Source organism: Balaenoptera acutorostrata, chromosome 5 (assembly GCF_949987535.1).
Source record: "Balaenoptera acutorostrata chromosome 5, mBalAcu1.1, whole genome shotgun sequence".
Classification (NCBI taxonomy): domain Eukaryota; kingdom Metazoa; phylum Chordata; class Mammalia; order Artiodactyla; family Balaenopteridae; genus Balaenoptera; species Balaenoptera acutorostrata.
In genome coordinates, this window is record NC_080068.1 from 42,072,769 (window position 1) to 42,093,655 (window position 20,887).

The 20,887-nt window shown below is 37.3% G+C and overlaps 1 protein-coding gene across 8 annotated transcripts in view; it reads left to right on the forward strand.

Annotated features, from left to right (window-relative positions):
• WDFY3 (WD repeat and FYVE domain containing 3) overlaps positions 1-20,887 on the forward strand; it is a 285,270-nt gene that overhangs the window by 24,493 nt on the left and 239,890 nt on the right. For all 8 annotated transcript variants that reach the window (XM_057547043.1, XM_057547039.1, XM_057547040.1 and 5 more), the window contains exon 2: positions 8,427-8,520. The gene's annotated coding sequence lies outside the window, so the exon portion shown is untranslated. The remainder of the gene's footprint in view (positions 1-8,426; positions 8,521-20,887) is intronic.

The following is a 20,887-nucleotide window of genomic DNA, read 5'->3' on the forward strand; positions in this document are numbered from 1 at the left end:
TGTTTTAAAGATGCCATTGTTCAGCTTAAGTTCCGTTGTATTCCTTGTTTACTAAGAGTTTTTAAAATCATGAATGAATGTTGAATTTTGTCCAATGCTATTTTTGCATCTATTGGAATCATCGTATGGTTTTTCTTTATTCTGTTGATATGGCGAATTATATTGATTAATTTTTGAATGTTGAACCAACCTTATATTTCCAGGGTAAACTTCAGTTGGTCATGGTGTAATATCCCTTTTATATATTGCTAAAATTCTGTTAAAATTTTTTGCATCTGTGTTCACAAAGGATATTGGATTTCTAGTCTTCTTTTCTTGTAATGTCTCTGTCTGGTTTTGGTATTGAGGTATTGCTAGTCTTATAAATTACTTTGGGAAGAGCTTCCTCCAGTCTCTATTGAGCTGGTTAGTGTAAACACACATATTAGTTTGCTATCTTTTGTGAAAAAATGGCAGGGGTGGGGAGTGATAAAACACACTCATATCTGCTTAACTTCACAAAAAGAAGGGGCAGTAGAGAACAAAAATTTATGGGAGGGAATGACACTTCTTAAGGCTATATACCTTTTTATATAGTTTTGACTTTTCAAAGCATATTATCTTCCATATTGAAAATAAAGATGGGAATGGGGAAAGTCCAAAACCACCAGACCAAATGAACCTGATTGTACTATAAATTAGTACTATACTTACATTGAAGGGGAAGAAAGAGTGACTGTAAGTAATTTTTTAACATAATATTTGACTGTTTACCCTCATCCTGGGTAGCGGTAAGAGAGAGGGATTGCAAACAAATCCTGAACTCTTTCCTCTAGAGTTTATTTTTTGTAGTGATATGGACAAAGCAACTCTGGGTCATTTTTAGGTGTATTATGGATTGAGTAAATGTTTTCAGGTTGTTGAAGCTAGGACCTGAGGAAGGAGGGACATACAAATATACATTGGGAGAAGGGAAAAATGAATCCTGTGGGGATGGATTGGAATTGAAGGTATCAGTGTAAATTTATTATTTTTGAAACCAGTATGTATACGTGCACAGGTATATGTGTGTATGAACATATATATATATATTTATATACATATGTGTATATGCATGCATGTATTTCTTAGTAGTTCTGTCCAAGAAAAAGGCAAAGAGCAGTGGGCACACCTAATCCCCCAATCTCGATCTCTAATAGTATTCCCAACACAAAGGGACTGGAGTTCCTCAGAGGAATGGCTGATTGCAAGGGTATATACCAGGTGAATCTGTACCTTTTTTTTAATGCTAGAAAATAAAATGTTTTTGAAAAATATGGGAGCATGTCACAAGCCTGTTGGAGGTTCTACTGGTCTAGTCATCAGATAAGTATAGTAATGAATTATGAACCATTAAAAATAGAAATCCATTATCCATAATGATAATAAACTAATAAATAAATGAACAAATAAAGAAGAGAGCTCTCATGCTTACAGTAGAATTCTGAATTCTAGAGTTGGAAAATCATCATTTTGCAGCTCTTATTAGGCAGGGCAAGAATCATAACAAAATCTAGGGGGAGAAATATTGATGAGGAGCAGGGTATTTCCATGGAGTTAAAGTGTCTCCCCACCGCCTGTGTATTATTTGCAAGGTTTAAAATAGGGATTATGCATTGGTGAAATCCAACAACAACATGGGTACCACGTGAATCTAGATATGATGCCCTGAGGGGATATATCGTCATCTGTGTAGTATTCTGGCCAAGACTACATAACCTGAATCTGGAGGAAACAATAGACAAACCCCATACGAGGAACATTCTACGTAATAAAAAGGGGAGGAGGCTGTATTCTTAAAACAAAATAAAACAAAAAACAATGTCATAAAAGACAAAGGCTGTGGAAGTGTTCCAAATTATGGGAGGCTTAAGAAAGATAAGCCTAGGTATTGCATTAACTGCAATACCTGACCCTGGACTGGATCCTATACTGGGTGGGGGGAAAAATACTACTATAAAATGATTATCATTGGATTAATTGAAATAACTTGGAGTACTGATCCTAAATACAAATATTGTAACAATGTTCAAATTACTGACAACAACTGTACTGTGGTTATGAAAGAGAATATCTCTAAGGAAACACACATTGAAGCAAAGGCGCAAAGAACCATGATATACATAATTCATCCTCAGTTGCTTTAGGAAAAAAAAGACAGCTCAAGTGTGTCTGTCTGTGTGAAGGGAAAGAAAGTTCATGAGCACAAATGACAAAATAAACAAGGTACCGTTAACAATTGGTGACTTTGAGTATAAGGGTGATTCTTGTATTCTTATATTTGTAACTTTTCTGTAAGTTTGAAACTATTTCCAAACAAAATAGTTAAAACACTTAAAAATATCTGTCCTTTATTTTTAGACTTTCCTTATTTATAAAGAGCTCAGTTCTTTATCTGGAACAAGTTTGGAATGAACATTTTAATAATATTTTCCTATGTGTGTTGTGGCTCTGCAAACTAACCATTGTTGAATATGAAAACACATGGGAAATAAATGTCACCCTGTGGACAGCCAGAGACTAAAACCTAATCTGGCAGGGGGTTGGGGGTGGGGTGGGGAACCATTTATTATAGTGGTTACTTAAAGTTTATGGAAGTATTGGTTACAACATCTACTGAAGTCTTTGAGTTATTGTTGTTATCACTTAACTATTGAAGAAATATTAGAATGATTCTTTTACATCAAGAATCTAGCTATTGGGGCTTCCCTGGTGGCGCAGTGGTTGAGAGTCTGCCTGCCAATGCAGGGGACACGGGTTTGAGCCCTGGTCTGGTAAGATCCCACATGCCGCGGAACAACTGGGCCCGTGAGCCACAATTACTGAGCCTGCGCGTCTGGAGCCTGTGCTCCGCAACAAGAGAGGCTGCGATAGTGAGAGGCCCGCGCACCGCGATGAAGAGTGGCCCCCGCTTGCCACAACTAGAGACAGCCCTCACACAGAAATGAAGACCCAACACAGCCATAAAAAAAAAAAAAAAAGAATCTAGCTATTGTCTCCTGATTATTTATTTTCTTTTGTAAACTCAGAAAGATTGTCATATTTAGCCCGAAGAGTGTAACTATTCATTTCTTCATTCAAAAAATGTTTATTGAATGCTTACTATGTGCTGGACCCCTTCCTAAGCATTGAAGATGTAGCACAAAACAAAACAAAGCTCTTGCCCTTGTGGATTTTATGTGTTGGGGGGAGGAAATACACAAACAGGAATAGAAGTGAAATAAATGAATATTAGTAACATTGGAGAGAAATAAATCAGGGAAGTGTGTTAGGGATGCTGGGAGCAGAATAGTTACAGTTTAAAATAGACCAAATAGGAAAGAGTTAACTCAGACATTTGAGCAAAGATCTGAAGATAGCAAGGGAGTGAGGCAGGTGGAGATAATCATCTCAGAGTAGCTTTGAGGCAGAGAGAACAGTAAGTGTAAAGGCTCTGAGGCAGGAGTATGCCTAGCCTGTATAAGGAATAGCAAGGAGGTCAGTAGGAAATGAGGTCAGAGGTAATGGGGGCTAAATTATGTAGGTTCTATTTTGCTATTTTAAAGATTTTGGCGTTTATGAGATGAGAAGCCATTGGGAGATTTGGGGCACAGATGTTACATTATATGATTTATGTAAGATTATCAGGATCACTCTGGCTGCTTTGATGAAAAAGGACTGAAATAGGGCAAGGGTAGAAGTTGGGAGGCCAGTTACTAAACTATGGAAAAAATCCTAGTGAGAGATGATAGTTACTACTACAGTTTCTACGTAGATGATGAGAAGTGGTCAGATTCTGGATATATTTTGTATATAGAGCCAGTAGTATTTGCTGATGGGTTAGAAAGAAGAGTCGGAACTTGAACTTCAGCGATGATGGAGAAAAGGAGAAATAAGCAAAGGAAGCTGAGGAGTGGCCAGTGAGATAGGATGAAACCAGGAGAAACTAGGAGAGTCTTTGTTCTGGAAGCCAGATAAAGAAAGTGTTATCAGGGCTTGATGAGTCATGCCGATTGCTGCAGATAGGGCAAGAAAGATGAGATCTGACTGGCTTTTGGATTTTACAATATATATGTAAGTAACTGGTGACTTTGGAGTTTCAGTGCTGTGTTCAGGAGCAAAAGTCTAATTGGAGTATGTTCAGTTTGAACTGAAGAATACTTGAAGACAGTTAAGGACAACTCTTTTCTGACTTTTCGCTGAAGAGGGAATCAAAGAAATTGGCCATAATCTAGAGGGGTGGGGTCAAAAGCTTTGCTGCTGATGTTGTTTGTTTTCTAATGATTGGAAATATATATATATATACATACACACACACACACACACACACACACACACACACACACACACACACATACACACCCACCCCAATGGTTCTGCTTTATTGGGAGGACAGAATTAAGAAATTGATGACATAGGAAAGAGAAGTGGGACTTATTAGAACAATTTCCTTGAATAGTAGGGACATAACATCTAGTATTAAAGTGGAAGAGTTAGACTTTGATGTGGTTTCAGAAAGTTTAAGCACAGTAGAAGGGTACAGATTCAGGTAAGTGGGTGAGTGTGGTTCTGGAAGTTCTCTTCTGATTGCGTACATAGGAATCAACGCCAGCATTGTAGAGTGACTTCAGATTTTATGTGGCTTTCGATTTTTTTTTTTCTGTGTGATGCTGTTCATCAGGTGATCTGCCAAGAGTCCTGAGAAGCCATAGGAGGGCTATTGCCCTGCTTGTTAACTTTTGTTTTTCAGATATTTAGCTTTTTGTTACTCTCTCCAGTTTACTTAACACTTGGGAAGAGATTCCTAAAACTCTTTTGGGGATATCTGGAAAAAAATTTTTTTCTCATTGATCTTCAAAGAGTATGATTCAAAGGTCCTTAGAATTTACCAGCACAATTTTCATGTTAGGTATAAGAAAACCAACTTAAAGACATAGTTAGGCCAAGGAGGTACAGCTAATTGTCTAGCCAAGCCTGGAATACAGGTCTTTGTTTTTCTAGTTTATATAATTTAGTTTTGAAATTCAGTTTTTATACCTATGTACATACACATTCATACTCAACGTTTTGACAATAAAGCTAACTTATTCTAAATTGGAGGCAACCAAAGCATGAAATAAAAACACTTAAAATGTCAGGGTCAAAATGTAACTCTGTCTAAAATGTGATTTAAATTTTGATTTGTATCAAATGGATACCTGAAATTATATTATATTGCATATTGTAATTAGAATGCACTTAAATCATATCAAAGCATTTGCCCTTGGCTAAATTTATATTAAAAGATTACAAAACAGGATCAGTAATATACCATTTTAAATTTCTGGTACTTTAAGACATCTGTAGATTGTAATAAAATACAAAAACGTGTTGAGAAAAGCATTGGTATTCTAGCTCGCTCTTTCCAGTTCTGTCTGGCTTCCTGCTATTTCTGCTTCTTTATCTCAATACTTGGCTGTACCTGGTAATTCAAAAGGGATAAAACCAAATAATCAGCGTCCAAAATACATATATAATTTCTATGAAATAATAAGTAAAGGGCAAAAAACTGAGGAGGAAGTGGCCAATAGAAATAAAGAGGCATTTCATAAAAGAGGAAACATGAGTTAGCCAGTAAACCTGAAGAAATGCTCAGTATCATTAATCAACAGAAAAATGCAAATTAAGACTACAGTTAGATGGTTTTACACCCCCAAATTAAGAAGTTGGCATTACTCAATGTTGGAGAGCATGTAGATCAATATGAACTACCTGGTGCTGATGAGATTATACATTGCTAAACACACTTTGGGAAAAAGAAAAATTGGCGACCTCATGAAAAAATTGAAAACACATATATTCATCAACTCCTAGGCAAATACTTAAAGAGAAACTTTGGCACATGTGGAACAGATGTGTATGAGAACTTTCATAACAGTAATGTTCATAATAGCAAAACGAAACAAAACCTGGGGAGAAAATAAGATGCTATCATAAAGAGAATGAATAATTCAGTCATGGTGTATTTACACAATGTAGAATTATTCTGCCCTGAAATGAATGAACTACAACTATATGCAACATTTAGTTGCATATGTATCATGAATACATCTTGAAAACATAATATTGAATGAAAAGAAATGAAAGTGTTGTTGAAGGATATGTACATATGTGATATGCTTTCTAAAAATCAGAGGAATGATAAACACAAAACATAGGATAGCAATTACAGAGGACTGAAGAGATGAGAGAGGTGGGGTATAGTACAGGGAAGAGCAAATCAGTAAAACATTACCAGTAACTTATATTTAGGTTCTTGTGTTGGGTGACAACCAACATGTTTTACGTAAGTTGGTAGTTAATATATTAAAAAAACAGTGCAGGTATATTCTGATGTTACGATTTAGGAGACATGTCATCACTTCTGCCTACTCTCTCACTGCCACTTGAATCCCTAACATCACTCAGAATTTCACTAGAGGGATCTTGTTTTAAAATCTTATATCTCATTAAGCATGTGTCTGCCATCTGACAAGCCACTCAGAAACAACTTGGATGAATAACTGAATGAATGATTTGGGAAAATAATTCAGAATTTTTCTTAGAAACCACCTAAGAGGTAGGTTTTTTTTAAAAAATAAATTTATTTATTTATGTTTTTGGCTGCATTTGGTCTTCGTTGCTGTGCATGGGTTTTCTCTAGTTGTGGTGAGCGAGGGCTACTCTTCGTTGCAGCGCGCAGGCTTTTCATTGCGGTGGCTTCTCTTGTTGCGGAGCACGGGCTCTAGGCGCGCGGACTTCAGTAGTTGTGGCACGTGGACTCAGTAATTGTGGCTTGTGGGCTCTAGAGCGCAGGCTCAGTAGCTGTGGCGCACAACCTTAGTTGCTCTGTGGCATGTGGGATCTTCCCGGACCAGGGCTTGAACCTGTGTCCCCTGCATTGGCAGGCAGATTCTTAACCACTGAGCCACCAGGGAAGTCCCAGAGGTAGACTTTTTAAAATACTTTTTCATAAGTAGTGAGATAGACAGCAGAACTAGGTTATTGCAAAACTAGGTTTTTGAATGAGAACTAACTGTATATTTGAGGGCAATATTATTGATGTTTGAACTATTGTACTAACATGATTACAGAGATTAACAAACATATGACAAAAATAGTTGATCAGTTGATCAGATTAACAAACATATGACAAAAACAAATATTGATGTTTGAACTATTGTACTAATATGATGACAGAGATTAACAAACATATGACAAAAACAAATAGTTGATCAGAAAAGCAGAATGTTGTTAAAAGATGAATCTATTCTTAGGCATAACTTTTTAGACTTAGAAAGTCCATGGGGATATTACCAAGCTCCTCATTTTTTAAAAAAAATTTATTTTATTTATTTTTGGCTGCATTGGGTCTACATTGTTGCACGTGGGCTTTCTCTAGTTGCGGCGAGTGGGGGCTACTCTTGGTTGCAGTGCGCGGGCTTCTCATTGTGGTGGCTTCTCTTGCTGCGGAGCATGGGCTCTAGGTGCGTGGGCTTCAGTAGCTGTAGCACGTTGGCTCAGTAGTTGTGGCTTGCGGGCTCTAGAGCACAGGCTCAGTAGTTGTGGCACACGGGCTTAGTTGCTCCATGGCATGTGGGATCTTCCTGGACCAGAGATCGAACTCATGTCCCCTGCATTGGCAGGCGGATTCTTAACCACTGTGCCACCAGGGAAGTCCCCAAGCTCCTCATTTTTGAATAAAGGAGCTTTGGAACCAAAGAAGTAATTGATTAAGGGCATAGAACTTGTTGAGAGCAGAGTTAAGAAAGACCAGAACCAATATCTCATCATTCATGGGCTGGTGTTTTCATTTTGGAATATTGAATGGTAAATAAAAGAAACAGTTAAATATCCTATATGAGACAGGCTAAATAACTCGAGGTTGGATTATAACTATTGAGTGAGGAAGCACTGTTTTTTATTTTGACTTAGAACATATCAATTCTGCTCTATACCACATTTATCTTCAACTACTCCTAGAGAAATAACATGATTTTTTTTCTTTTTTGCTCATATTTGGTTCTCCAAAAAGAGACATTGTGATCTATGATGTACAAATGAATACTGGACTAAAGCAGAAAGAATTAGGTTCTGAACCTGGCTCTGCCACTAAATAACTGTGTTGTCGTTGATTCTTTGCATAACTTTTCCGGGTCTCGGCTTCCTCACCAGTAAAATAAAAAAGCTGAACCAGATGGTCTGTAGAGACCAGTTTTGAATGACTCTATATTCTCCTTTGAAGTTTGAATAGCGGATTTTATCTGTCTTAAATAAAGTGTTGTCATGTGTTCCAGTATGAAGCCATTGGCAAGAAATAAAGAGGTAAAGAGAATTAGTAGGAAATGAACAACTCATAAAAAACATTCTGAAAATAAACTGGGTTTTCTTTTTTTTTTCTTTCATCACAGGTATAATACTTCTCCACGTCTGCTTCAGGAAGAAAGTGCCTGCCACTCCTATTGTTTCTACGCAGGTTCATGCCAGCCCAGAACATAGAATCAGGTCAGTTTTAGGATTGTTTTGTCTGTTGAACAAGAAACCAGGAACAGAATCATGATAATCTTTGCTGCATTGTTGCATTGTAACTGAACTGTGACTCAGAAGGGCTGGGTTTTATCCTTCTTTACCACTGATGGCTGGGTAAACTAGACAAACCTTCTTTCCTGGATGGCTTTTAGTTTTTTGCACCAGAAAAAAAAAAAAAAAAAAGGATATATTGGAATATATTTCAGTTTCAATTCTGGCTTTAAAGCATCATACTTTTATTGTAGACACCTACATAGAATAAAATCATGTTATTAAAGTTTTTCCTTTTTTTCCTGGAAAAATCTAGTTGTAAGCACAGGCTTTGGAACTTTTTATCGTATTATAGTAACTTTGAGTGACTAGTTTGAATAATGAACTACGTTGTGAGGCACTTGAGAGTACTATGGCTACTTAGTTGCCTGAGTTTTAGTATTTTACTTTGCTCTATTGTTACTGAAAAGTTTATTTTTAAACAACAGAAATTAATTTTCTCAACAATTCTAGAGGCTGGAAGTTCAAGATCAGGGTGTCAGTGTGGTTGGATTCTGGTACAAGCTCTCTTCTGACCTGTAGATGGTCACTGTCTAGCTTTGTCCTCACAAGGCAAAGAAAAGGAGAAAGAGAGGGAGATCTCCCTTTACCTCTTCTTATCATATCAGTTTAGGGCCCCACCCCATGACCTCATTTAACCTTAATGGCCTACTAAAGACCCTGTCTCCAGATACAGTCATGCTGAGGGTTAAGGCTTCAACATACGAATTTTGGGGGGACACATTTCAGTCCATAGTAGCCACCTAGTAGTAAAATTGCTGGGTTGTATGAAATCTGCACTTTCAACTTTTCTAGATATTTCCAAATTGATCTCTAAAGTGGTTGTAATAATTTACACACCCACTAGCAAGTATATAGATGATGGGATTTTCTTTTTATATAAATCTGATTCCTTTTTATTTTTAATTAATTAATTAATTAATTAATTTTTTTTGGCTGTGTTGGGTCTTCGTTTCTGTGCGCGGGCTTTCTCTAGTTGCGGCGAGTGGGGGCCACTCTTCATCGCGGTGAGCGGGCCTCTCACTGTGGCGGCCTCTCTTGTTGCGGAGCACAGGCTCCAGACGCGCAGGCTCAGTAGTTGTGGCTCACGGGCTTAGTTGCTCCGCGGCATGTGGGATCTTCCCAGACCAGGGCTCAAACCCGTGTCCCCTGCATTGGCAGGCAGACTCTCAACCACTGCACCACCAGGGAAGCCCCAATGATGGGATTTTTTTAACTAGAAGAACTAAAAAATCCCAAATGGAAGATAGAGGGTATAGTCTTTTCAAATTGCAACTTCTTTTTCCTATTCCACCAATGCCTGGAAAGTCTTCCAAATAGCTGTTTAAACCTTGGCTTCTGTCAATCAGTTCGTTTGTTTGTAGCCATGGTACTACATGGAGTGCTCTGTTCTCTTCTTTTTTTTGTTTGAATTACTAGTCATTCGATAATGTTCTTCAGCTGTAGAGAGGGTATCTTTTTGACCATGTTAGTTTTCTATTGATTGCATGTGACTCAGTTCAAATTAGCTTAAGCAGAAAGGGGAAGTTTATCAGACTTTTGGGCACACCAAAGGATCCAGGGCAGAAATGCAGCTGGGTTGTACACGGAGAACCCAGGAATCAAATGTAGTCAGGTCTCTCTCAGGCTCTCAGCGGCGTGCCTCTCCTGTGCATCTGTCTCACTCTCTTTGGCTTTCTCCATGTTTCCATTCTTTGTCATGGGAAGCGTGGTTGCCACCACTGCCCATGATTTATATTTTGTAATTCAGACTCCCAGAGAAAGGCTTACTCTTAAGTACCTAATCCCAAATATTCCAGAAAAAACTCTGATTCCCTGGACAAGTTTGCAGTGGCTGTCTTGCCATCTTTGTTTCAAGGCCTGTTCTCTGAAAAGGATCTGACTTATTCCTAGTAAAATGCAGATGACCAATAATATAGTACTACTCCTTCCAGGTGTATTTGTTAAGCTAAAGGTGTTTTTCTAAATGTTAAGCTAAAGCTGTTTTTCCAAACTGTGTGGAAGTGAAAGCCTGTGTTCTGGTATATAAAAATGATTAACCTAGATGCAAGAAAAGTATTAGGAATTGGAAGGTAGTGTTTTAGGGTTCAGGGAGTGGAAGAAAATGAGTAACTCTGTAGGTAGAGGAGGAGGGCAGATAGTCAAATATATACTTCTAAGGTAGCAGCGTTACAAAGATTGAATACAGCAAGTAAAAGAAAAGCCTTTCTATTTGCCTTTTGGAGAAAAGATTTGAAGGTAGGAGAAAGGACCATTAGGCTTAGTCCCATCTCAACTACTAACTATGATTTTGGATAAATCACTTATTCTCTGTGTACCTCGGTTTACTAAATCCTGGCTCCTTGTCAGCTGTGTCCTTAACTCCTGGACATCAGTTTCTTCATCTTAAAAATGGAATTGATGATAGCGGCGCCTCAGAGGGTTCTTGTGAGGAATTAATATATGTTAAGCGTTCAAAACAGTTCCTGGCGCATCAGCAGCAGCAGCGTCCATTTTTGAAATGCGTCAATTAGAGTATATGATTGCAGGAGTCCCAGCTAACTTAAAAAAAAAAAAATCTGTGGTCTAAGATTTTCTGATACGACCTTATGTCTTTTTTCAGAATAAAGACTTTTAGAAGCTTTGGCCATCTACTTGAGTCCTGCACTGAGGCTAATTTTGGCATTGCCAATAAAAGTCATTTTGAATTCAGTGTATGTATTAGTTCTTTTTGCTACATGTATTAATTTGTTAAGGTTGTCACAACAAATTACCACAGACTGAGTGGCTTAAACAGCAGAAATTTATTGTCTCACAGTCTGGAGGCTAGAAGTCTGAAATCAAAGTGTCAGCAGGATTGGTTGCTTCTTGAGATCTATGAGGGAAGGATCTGTTCCAGGCCTCTTTCCTTGACCTGTAGATGGCCACCTTTTCTCCATAGCTCTTTGCATTGTCTTCCCTTTCTGTGTGTCTGTCTCTTTGTTCAAATTTCTCCTTTTTATAAGGATACTAGTCATATTGGATTAGGGCCCACCCTAATGAGCTCAGTTTAACTTGATTACTCCTGTAAAGGTCATGTCTCCAAATAAGGTCACATTCTGAGGTGCTGGGGGTTAGGACTTCAACATATGAATTTTGAGCAGGACACAGTTCAAGCCATAGCACTACATAACACATTACCCCAAAAGTTAGTGACTTAAAACAACAAACATTATTTCACAGTTCTCGTGGTCAAGAATCTGGGTGCCGTTTGCTGGGTCCTCTGGCTCAGGGTCTCTTGCAAAGCTGCATTTGACACGTCCACCAGGGCTGGTCTCATCTGAAAATCCTAGAGGAGGATCTGCCTGCAGTTCACTCACATGCTTGTTGGCAGTACTTAGTTCCTCACTGGTTGTCGGGCCAAAGGCCCCAGTTTCTCATGTTGGCTGTTTGCCAGCAGCCTACTAGTTCTTGCCGTGTGAGCCTTTGGTTTTTGTAGTGTAGTCTTGGAAGTGGCAACCCATCACTTTTTCCCTGTTCCATTCACTAGGAGTGAGTCATTAGGTCCAGTCCACAGTTAAGGAGAGGTCCAGTTCACACTTACAGGGATGTGTATCCCAGGAGGGGAGGTTATTGGAAGCCATTTTGAAGCTCCCTGCCGTAGACTATAAGAATGAAGAGAGAAGAAAATATGCTAAGTGGAAAAATACATAAATTATTTAATATTCAGGAAGCTTTAGTCTTAAACGCTAAGCAGAAGTTTATCACTTTTGTGCCGTATAGCTTTGTAATCAGAAAGTACCCCCTCACCCTTAAAAAAAGGAAAAGTGTGACTCTTATCATTTCCTTTTTCTTTTTTTTTTTAAAACAAAGAGGAGTTAATTTTGTTCCATTTCATCAAATTTGTTATTTTTTTAATCCTATGTAGAATTCTTCAAGTGGTGCCTGACTTTTCACTTTGCTGAGTGAAACCTGCTATTTCTCATAAAATATCCAAAGGCCGACCCTCATTTCCCGAAAATATTTAAGAGCAAGAGGTCGTAGGTTATTAAGAGTACTTTAATTTTATCAGCTTTTCTGTGGTCACTTTCTACAACTAAGTTATAAGGTGTGAGAAATCATCAGACATTTGTGAAGATATTTAGTATACCAAATTGGCTAAGGGAAATGCCCAATTACAGTTACTTTTACAGAATATAGTGGCACAATCATGTATACTTCATTTACCAGCTAGCAGTTCTCAATATTTATATTGATGGAAAGGTAATTGGAAAGTATTATTATGGATTCATTTTTGTAATCTTTGTTTTGGAAGGCAGTATAGTTGTGTTTCTGCAAGCAAGATTTGACCTAGTTGGCATTATCTGTATAAGTTAATCTAAGGGTGTGTGTGTGTGTGTGTGTGTGTGTGTGTGTGTGTGTGTGTGTGTGTGTGTGTTTAGCACATGGAATAACAGTGTTTTAGTAAATTTAGTCTAAAAAAATCTCAAATTCATTGAGAAAAGATTGTCTTAACTCCATTAGGGTAGATTGAGCATGTACTTCTAAAGCATCTGATTACATGACTGAATTTTATAAGGAGTTTTAAAATTATAATTATTTGTGAATTACTATAAATATAGATCATACATTTTAGTTTAGTTATTATTAGAAATGATGAGACTTTTTTAAATCTCAGTAGGTTTGGAAGTCAAAGTCCTCTCATACTGTACAGAAATTAAATGAGTATGAATTCAATAGGATTTCTATGTGATATCCCTTTTAACTTGTTAGGGGGATGTAGTTTAATAGAAACCATACAAATTTTTGATCTAAAACTTCCTTTTGATACACATAGAGTGGACTGGGGAATTCATTCTTATAGTTGAACAAATGGTAATGTTTTTTCTTAGAAAAAAAGCACTGTTGCATTGATATGGCAAAGAGGAAGTTTTAAACTTAAGCTCTTAGTATTTTGCATTACGAGGATATTGAGCTAAGAGTTTTGTTTATAATTTACTCCCTTGTTTGAAAACTTCTGGGAATAGATTTATGACTAGATTTTGGGCTTTAGACTCTATATGAGAAAAATAGTATAGCATTTTTTGTGGTTTAGAAAACTATTACCCACAAATGAAATTCTGTAGAATGTATTCTTTCTAGAAACATATATTAAGAGAGTTTAAAAAGTTCAAAGAAGGGAACTCAGTGCAGTATAAAAAGTGCAGATGTACTTAATGTGAAGCTTAAATTACAAGATTTAAAAGGTTTTTATAATCAGAAAAAATAAGTTGAAAAGTAAAGTAGCACTACAAATTGGAGAATTGAGATTTAAAAATTTAATGCAGTTTTTCTTTATTTTAAGAAATAATACTTAAAGTTTGGGACTTAAAAATATGAATCATTTTAATCATACTTTAACCCATGTTGTGAAACTTTTTTTCTTTTTTTTTTCCCTTAGACTTTTGGTTTATTGTCTAGAGCTTACCGTTTCTATGACTATATCATTGAGTTGATTTTGGTCCTGAATATCGCTTATTTGGCTCTTGTTTTGAGGTCAAATTATGCATCAGTCTTTATTGGCAATATGTTAAAAAATTGTATAAAGTATTAAAAGTAGATATAAGAGGGGATAACTGCAGTGTGTAATATGTATTAAGATTCAGTTTCCAAACTTAGTCGTACTTCCTGGTTTAAATCTTGGTGTCATCGCTTACAGCTGTTTGCCCTAGTATAAATTTCTTAATTTCTTATGTCCTCATCTGTTAGATGGGTTTATTGATAGTATTTAATGGAAGTTCATAAGGGTTAAATGAGATGATGCTTGTAAAGTGCTTAATATTGTGTCTGGCACATAGTAAGTAAAAGCTAAATTCATGTTAGCTGCCATTTCTTGTTACAAGCATCGGCCTTAAGTCATTTTTACTTATGTTTTTGAAGGATAGAATGTAAGCAAACTGATGTCCTGTTAATGATAATATATAACCCTTAGTATTCGGTTGATTGATTACATATTTTATTAGCATATAGACTTTATTTTTGAAAAGTAGAATAGAGTTTACATAAAAGGTTATGAGTTTAGAGCCATCACTAAAATTATTGACTTAAAAGGGGGGAGAAAAAGGGAATGGAGGAGGTAAGTGTGCTGTTTTTGCTGTAGGTCTGAGGAGAGATTTTGTAGTCACTAACTACATTTTTTAAAAAAAATTGGAAACACTAGGATGTCAGCTTTTCATTTTCATTTTCTTTTTAAACTTTAACTGCTAGCCACTCTGTTCCGATTTTTGTTTTGTTTTGACCTGGGGAAAAGGAGTGGGAGAAGGCGTGCCTGTTTTTTCCTAGTCTTACAAAGGATATAATATCCTTTTGGTCTTGTGTTCCCCGTGGTAGGAATGTCCCTTGCGCCTCAGTTTTATGAAGACCTCTACTAAAAGGCATCTTTAAGTGTATTAATCTGGTCGTGAGATGACTGTGGCTACTTCGTAGCATCCTAAGAAAGCTAAACTCCTCCGTTTAGAAAAAGGATCTATGCCTAAGTTGGGGGAAATCGGGAATTTAGGAGGAAGTTTCTGGCTCAGGTACATTTGCTCCTGATTTGGTCAGACATCAGCTCTATCTCTGCCTGAGGACATTTTTGTTGTGTGTGTGCTTTATGTAAATGAAAACAAAGATGACCGCTGCTCTCCTAAGAGCTTGTAAATGGAAAGTGTTATACAACATACATGATACAGAAGGACAGGGAATGGGGGAGGGGGATTCTGAGATATAAGTAAGCTCTCAAGCTATTTTATTATCTTCTTTGTGTGTACTCGGGGAGGAGCTTTAAAAAGCCTAACTTAGAATCATATTTTGAAAGTAAAGATTCAGTATTTCTTGACTGAATGAAGGATTGTCGTGAATATGTCTGTATGCTGAAGTAGAAGGTGAGTTCAAGAATTATTTGATTTCAAAATGTATAGGGAAGGAAGTACAGGTCGTTTTAATTTAAGTTGATTTAATTTTTTGCTTTTTAATTTTTTACATAATCATTTTGGGTCTTTAAGTAAAGATTAGGATATTTTGGTTCTTTCCTCTTCCAGATAGCTGAAATTATTTGTAATAGTCTGTTCTCTCTTCCTTCCACCTTCCTTCCCTTCCCTTCCTTGTTTCCTTCCACATAGTTTTTGACCTTTCAGTTGGTTCTTTTATGTTTGGTCTTAACCACATGTTTTGTAGGAAGCAAATCATGTAGCATGTGTTCATGATGCAAGAATTGTTTTTCTCCTATGGTATCCCTAGCTCTTTCTTTTTTTTTTATTTTTTTATTTTTTTATTTTTTATTTATTTATTTATTTTTTTAATAGTTTTTTTTAATACTTTATTTATGTATTTTATTTTATTTATTTATGACTGTGTTGGGTCTCTTAGTTTTCGTGTGAGGGCTTTCTCTAGTTGCGGCAAGTGGGGGCCACTCTTCATCGCGGTGCGGGGGCCGCTCTTCATCGCGGTGCGCGGGCCTTTCACTATCGCGGCCCCTCCCGTTGCGGGGCACAGGCTCCAGACGCGCAGGCTCAGTAGTTGTGGCTCACGGGCCCAGTTGCTCCGTGGCATGTGGGATCTTCCCAGACCAGGGCTCGAACCCGTGTCCCCTGCATTGGCAGGCAGATTCTCAGCCACTGCGCCACCAGGGAAGCCCCCTAGCTCTTTCTTTTTTTTAATATTTTATTTATTTATTTATTTATTTATGGCTGTGTTGGGTCTTCGTTTCTGTGTGAGGGCTTTCTCCAGTTGCGTCAAGTGGGGGCCATCCTTAATCGCGGTGCGCGGGCCTCTCACTATCGCGGCCTCTCTTGTTGCGGAGCACAGGCTCCAGACGCGCAGGCTCAGCAATTGTGGCTCACGGGCCCAGTCGCTCCGCGGCATGTGGGATCTTCCCAGACCAGGGCGCGAACCCGTGTCCCCTGCATTGGCAGGCAGATTCTCAACCACTGCGCCACCAGGGAAGCCCGCCCCTAGCTCTTTCTTAACTGTATCATTGCCTAGTCCAAAAAACCCCACAGGAGTGAATTTTTGTAGTTACCTCTGAACCAATCAGAATTCATACTTTATGAGAGCAGTTACTATTTGGTTTATTTTTTAAATCTTTTATAATTAAAAAAAATCTTTTAAAGATTTTTACCTTCCTCTAACATCAGTAGATTATCCTGTGCTTTGCTGTATCTAAGTGGGCGTTCAGGAAAAAGGGCTTCCTTTTTCGGCCAGAGTTTGTTGAAGGAAAGCTTTTATAAAACTTTATCAGAAGGCAAGCTATATCCCTCATGAAAGAATAACTCTTAGTTTATTGTTGCAGAAGCCCTACTAAAGAAATTGTAGGGTTTTTTTTAAATGTGGGCTTATCTTTATCTGCCCTGTTTTGTGAATCATAGATTTTTAAGTTTTTCATTTCCTAAGCCTGCTAAAGAATGGCCTTGTTCAAGAAATTCAGTTTTATATGTCACAGATATATGAAATATACCTCCTTCCATGAATAATAATAAAAATACATACTATTAATAACAATGAACATTTATTGTTTCTTAGTGTTTTTGCATGTATTACATCATTTATTCTTCATAACAATCCTATGAAATTGGTTCTATTATAGTAATTTTGTATGTTAGAAACAGGCAGAAGTAACTTGCCCAAGGTTACAGGATTAGGAAATGGCAAAACCAGGATTCAAACGTAGGAGTCTGGCTCCAGGGTTCAGGCATTCACCTGCTCATCTATCCTGCCTCTCTTATACATGAAGAAAGACATCACTTATTTCTTTTCCCTAAAAGAATGTGAAGCATTCTTATTATATTCGAATTTATATTTGAAGACAGTAGCCTGTGAATGTTCATTGTATCAAACATGGGCCTCTAATATTTTATTCTGTTGCTGAGAAAAGTAATAAAAAATGTTTAGAGCAGAATGATTTGTTCTGTCTTCTCAGGTGACCTTGTATAAAGTTAATATACTATATCGGGGAAGAATCTATTGATTTATAAGTAATTGAATCCTAGGCTTTGCTATGTCCTAACCATATTTTTGATATTTAGTATGCTAATTTTACTTGTTTACTTCCTTTGTAAGTTTTGTACCTACATAGATGTCCATATTTACCTTTTTTTCAAAAAAAAAATATTTTGAGAACAATTATCCATTACCAGATACTATAGAACTCAAGTACAGGAAGTATAGCCAGGCTTCCAGGGAACTGAATATTTTTAGGTATTTGTTCTCTACTTCTTTTTCTGGAGTTGCCTGTACTCTTGTTTTTGTTTCTCTTTGCCAAGTGGTTTGCTCTGCTTTCTTAATCAGCGTACAGTGGTCAGTTGTGGGTGTTAGGTTCAGCTAGCTCTCAGCCCCCATAGCTAATTATCTTGGTTCTCATATTCTAAATTCTAACTTGCTAAAGGAGAGAATCCATTTGTCTCACGTTATGAAGGATGTCCAACATTGTTCAGTCAGCGGTTTTTGGAAGGACTCAGTTACGTGTTCACAATAGTGTTGCCTTTTCAGTGAGTGGGGAAAGGACAGATTCTCTAAGGGCTTGTGTGTAGGAAGAAAATAAATATCTTTAGTATAGTAACTGAAGCAAACCATTATCCATGAAAAAATTTTTGAGATTTTTAAGCTTCGATACATTTCAAGGTTATTGATTTGAGTTACCTCTTTGCTTTTTCTTACCTTTGTAAGTGTAGGGATTTTGTGGCAAACTTATTTTCCACAGCTCACAGTTTATGAGTCTGGAATGGGGAATTTTAAGTCTAATAGTGGAAAATGGTCTGCTAATTAAATGAATGAATTTTTCAGTCATATCTTACAACTTAATTTTGAAGAAGCATAGGTGCTTAAAAAATTTAAAGTGTTCTCTTTGACTTGTATTCCAGCAAAAAGAAAAAAAAAGTGGTGGCCTTAGCCATTCTGTTTACATTTTCTTTCGGTTTATTATACTCCTTTCTGCATGGTTTGCCTAAGAGCTGGGCCTCTGAGAGTGGTTGGACCTTTTAAGAATAAGAAAGTATCTATCACAGAATTAACAGAAAGGAGAAGAACATATATGAGCTTGTGTAAGGTATATGCAAATAATTCACAGATTTTATAAAAAAATATAGTTTGATCCCTTACCATTTCTTTACCTTGTTATATGACATTCTAATGGAGACTGTAAACTCCATGGTTTAAGGAAAGATTTGTGCAGTACAACCATAAATTTTCATCTTTGGTAACAAAGGAAAATTACATGGTTTTATGTTTAAAGTACTAATATAAAATACATTTGTTTTTAGAGGAAAAAGAAAGCGTTATAATTTTGCGTATCCCTCTAACTCACAACCTGGCTAGAGTAGTAACCCATTCTAATATTTAGCACTTAGCCCTTTGTAGACCAGTGGGAAGTTTCTTATTTCTGCTCTAACAAAAATACTAGAAATCTAAAAACAAGGGGTGACTGCCTAATGGTTTTATCCCCCTCCTTTTAAACCAAACTTTGAATTTCGAAATTTTCAAACATACAGAAAATCTCAATGAATAATACAGTGTAGGGCTTCCCTGGTGGCGCAGTGGTTGAGAATCTGCCTGCCAATGTAGGGCACATGGGTTCGAGCCCTGGTCCGAGAAGATCCCACATGCGGCGGAGCAACTGGGTCCGTGCGCCACAACTACTGAGCCTGCGCGTCTAGAGCCTGTGCTCCGTGACGGGAGAGGCCGCGACGGTGAGAGGCCCGCGCACCGCGATGAAGAATGGCCCCCGCTTGCCACAACTAGAGAAAGCCCTCGCACAGAAACGAAGACCCAACACAGTCAAAAATAAATAAATTAATTAAAAAATAATAATAATACAGTGTACATCCAAATACCTTCAACCTTGATTCAACAATTACCAGTGTTTTACCACATGCATTCTCATTGTGTTTATATACATTTCAGGGAGGAGGTGTGGCATCGCAGAACCATTTGAAAGTAATTTGAACCATCATGACACTTCACTTGTAAATACTTCAGCATGTACCTCCTAGAAGTAAGGACATTCTTCTCTGTGACTGCTGTATCATTATCATATATTAGAAAATAACAATAATTCCATACTGTCATGTTTAAGTCTAGTCCATATCCACATTTTCCAGTTGTCCCCAAGTTTTCTTTTATAGCTTTTTTCACACAACGATAAGGTCTACTCATTACATTTGCTTATGTCTTTTTACTCTTTCAAAATCTAGATTAGTTTCCCCTATCCTTTTTCTCTTTCTCTGTTTTTTTTTTTAATGATAGTGACCTTTTGAAGAGAGTCCAGAACAAATTTCTTATAGAAAGCCACGTTCTGCATTTGTTTCTTTCTTGTAATGTTGGAAAATATTCCTGTCACAGGAGCAGGAAGCTACATGAGATATATGAGAAAAATCTCTAGGGAAATTAAATAGTGACTGGAAGTAGTTATTACTGGGTTGAGGTTAATAAATGAGAATAATTAAGAAAGGTTTCTTTCAGGTTAATGGAGCAGAAGTTGGGATAAGAAAGATGTTAAAGGGAATGCATATGGTACTGAGGTGAGGGATAGTATCAGGTAGTTACTTGGTAAAAAGAGGAGAGGGTTGGGGAATCACAATCCTCAGCACCTAGAGGGTTAGGGGTTCAATTCCGAGTTGAGTGGTTGAACAAGCGAAGAAGTCTTTGAATTTTCTGCCCAGGTGAGCCCAGGTCAGCTTAACTGCTGTTGGAAAAACAAAGAAGTTTGTGTGCATTAGACCTTTTGTATGTTATGAGGTTTTGTATGAAAGTACAGGTGTCATATTAATGGGTACTGCTTCTTGGAAATTTTCAGGGGAAAATATGGAGGCGTGATTTTGCACATTGGCTATATCTCTATGTTTTAGAATGATTGTATAGGTACTAAAGTGGGAAGCGCCAGGTACTATAGTGAAAAGAATTTCAGCATTAGAAATCTTAGGTTGAGATCTTGTTTACCACATACTAGCTAAGCAGTCTTGTTTGAGTACCTCAGCCTCTGTTTCCTCCTTTGTGATGATGAAGCGGCATGGTGTAAGGGAAAGAACAGGCTTCGGAGTTAGGCAGACCTGTTTCTCAAGCAGCCTAGTTCTTCTGGTTACTACCATGTGACCTTGGGCTACTTCTCTTATTCATAATATTCTCTTTGGTAGAAATGGGATTGATAATATCAATTTCATATGATTATTGTTAGAATTAAAGAGATAATGCATGTAAAATGCTGAATGTGGAGCCTGGCATATGGTAAATACTTGACACATGTTGCTATTCTTCCCACAGGATTATTGCCAGGATCCTGTTAAACGGTCAAATAAATGTGAAATCTCTTTGTGCAGAATTAAGT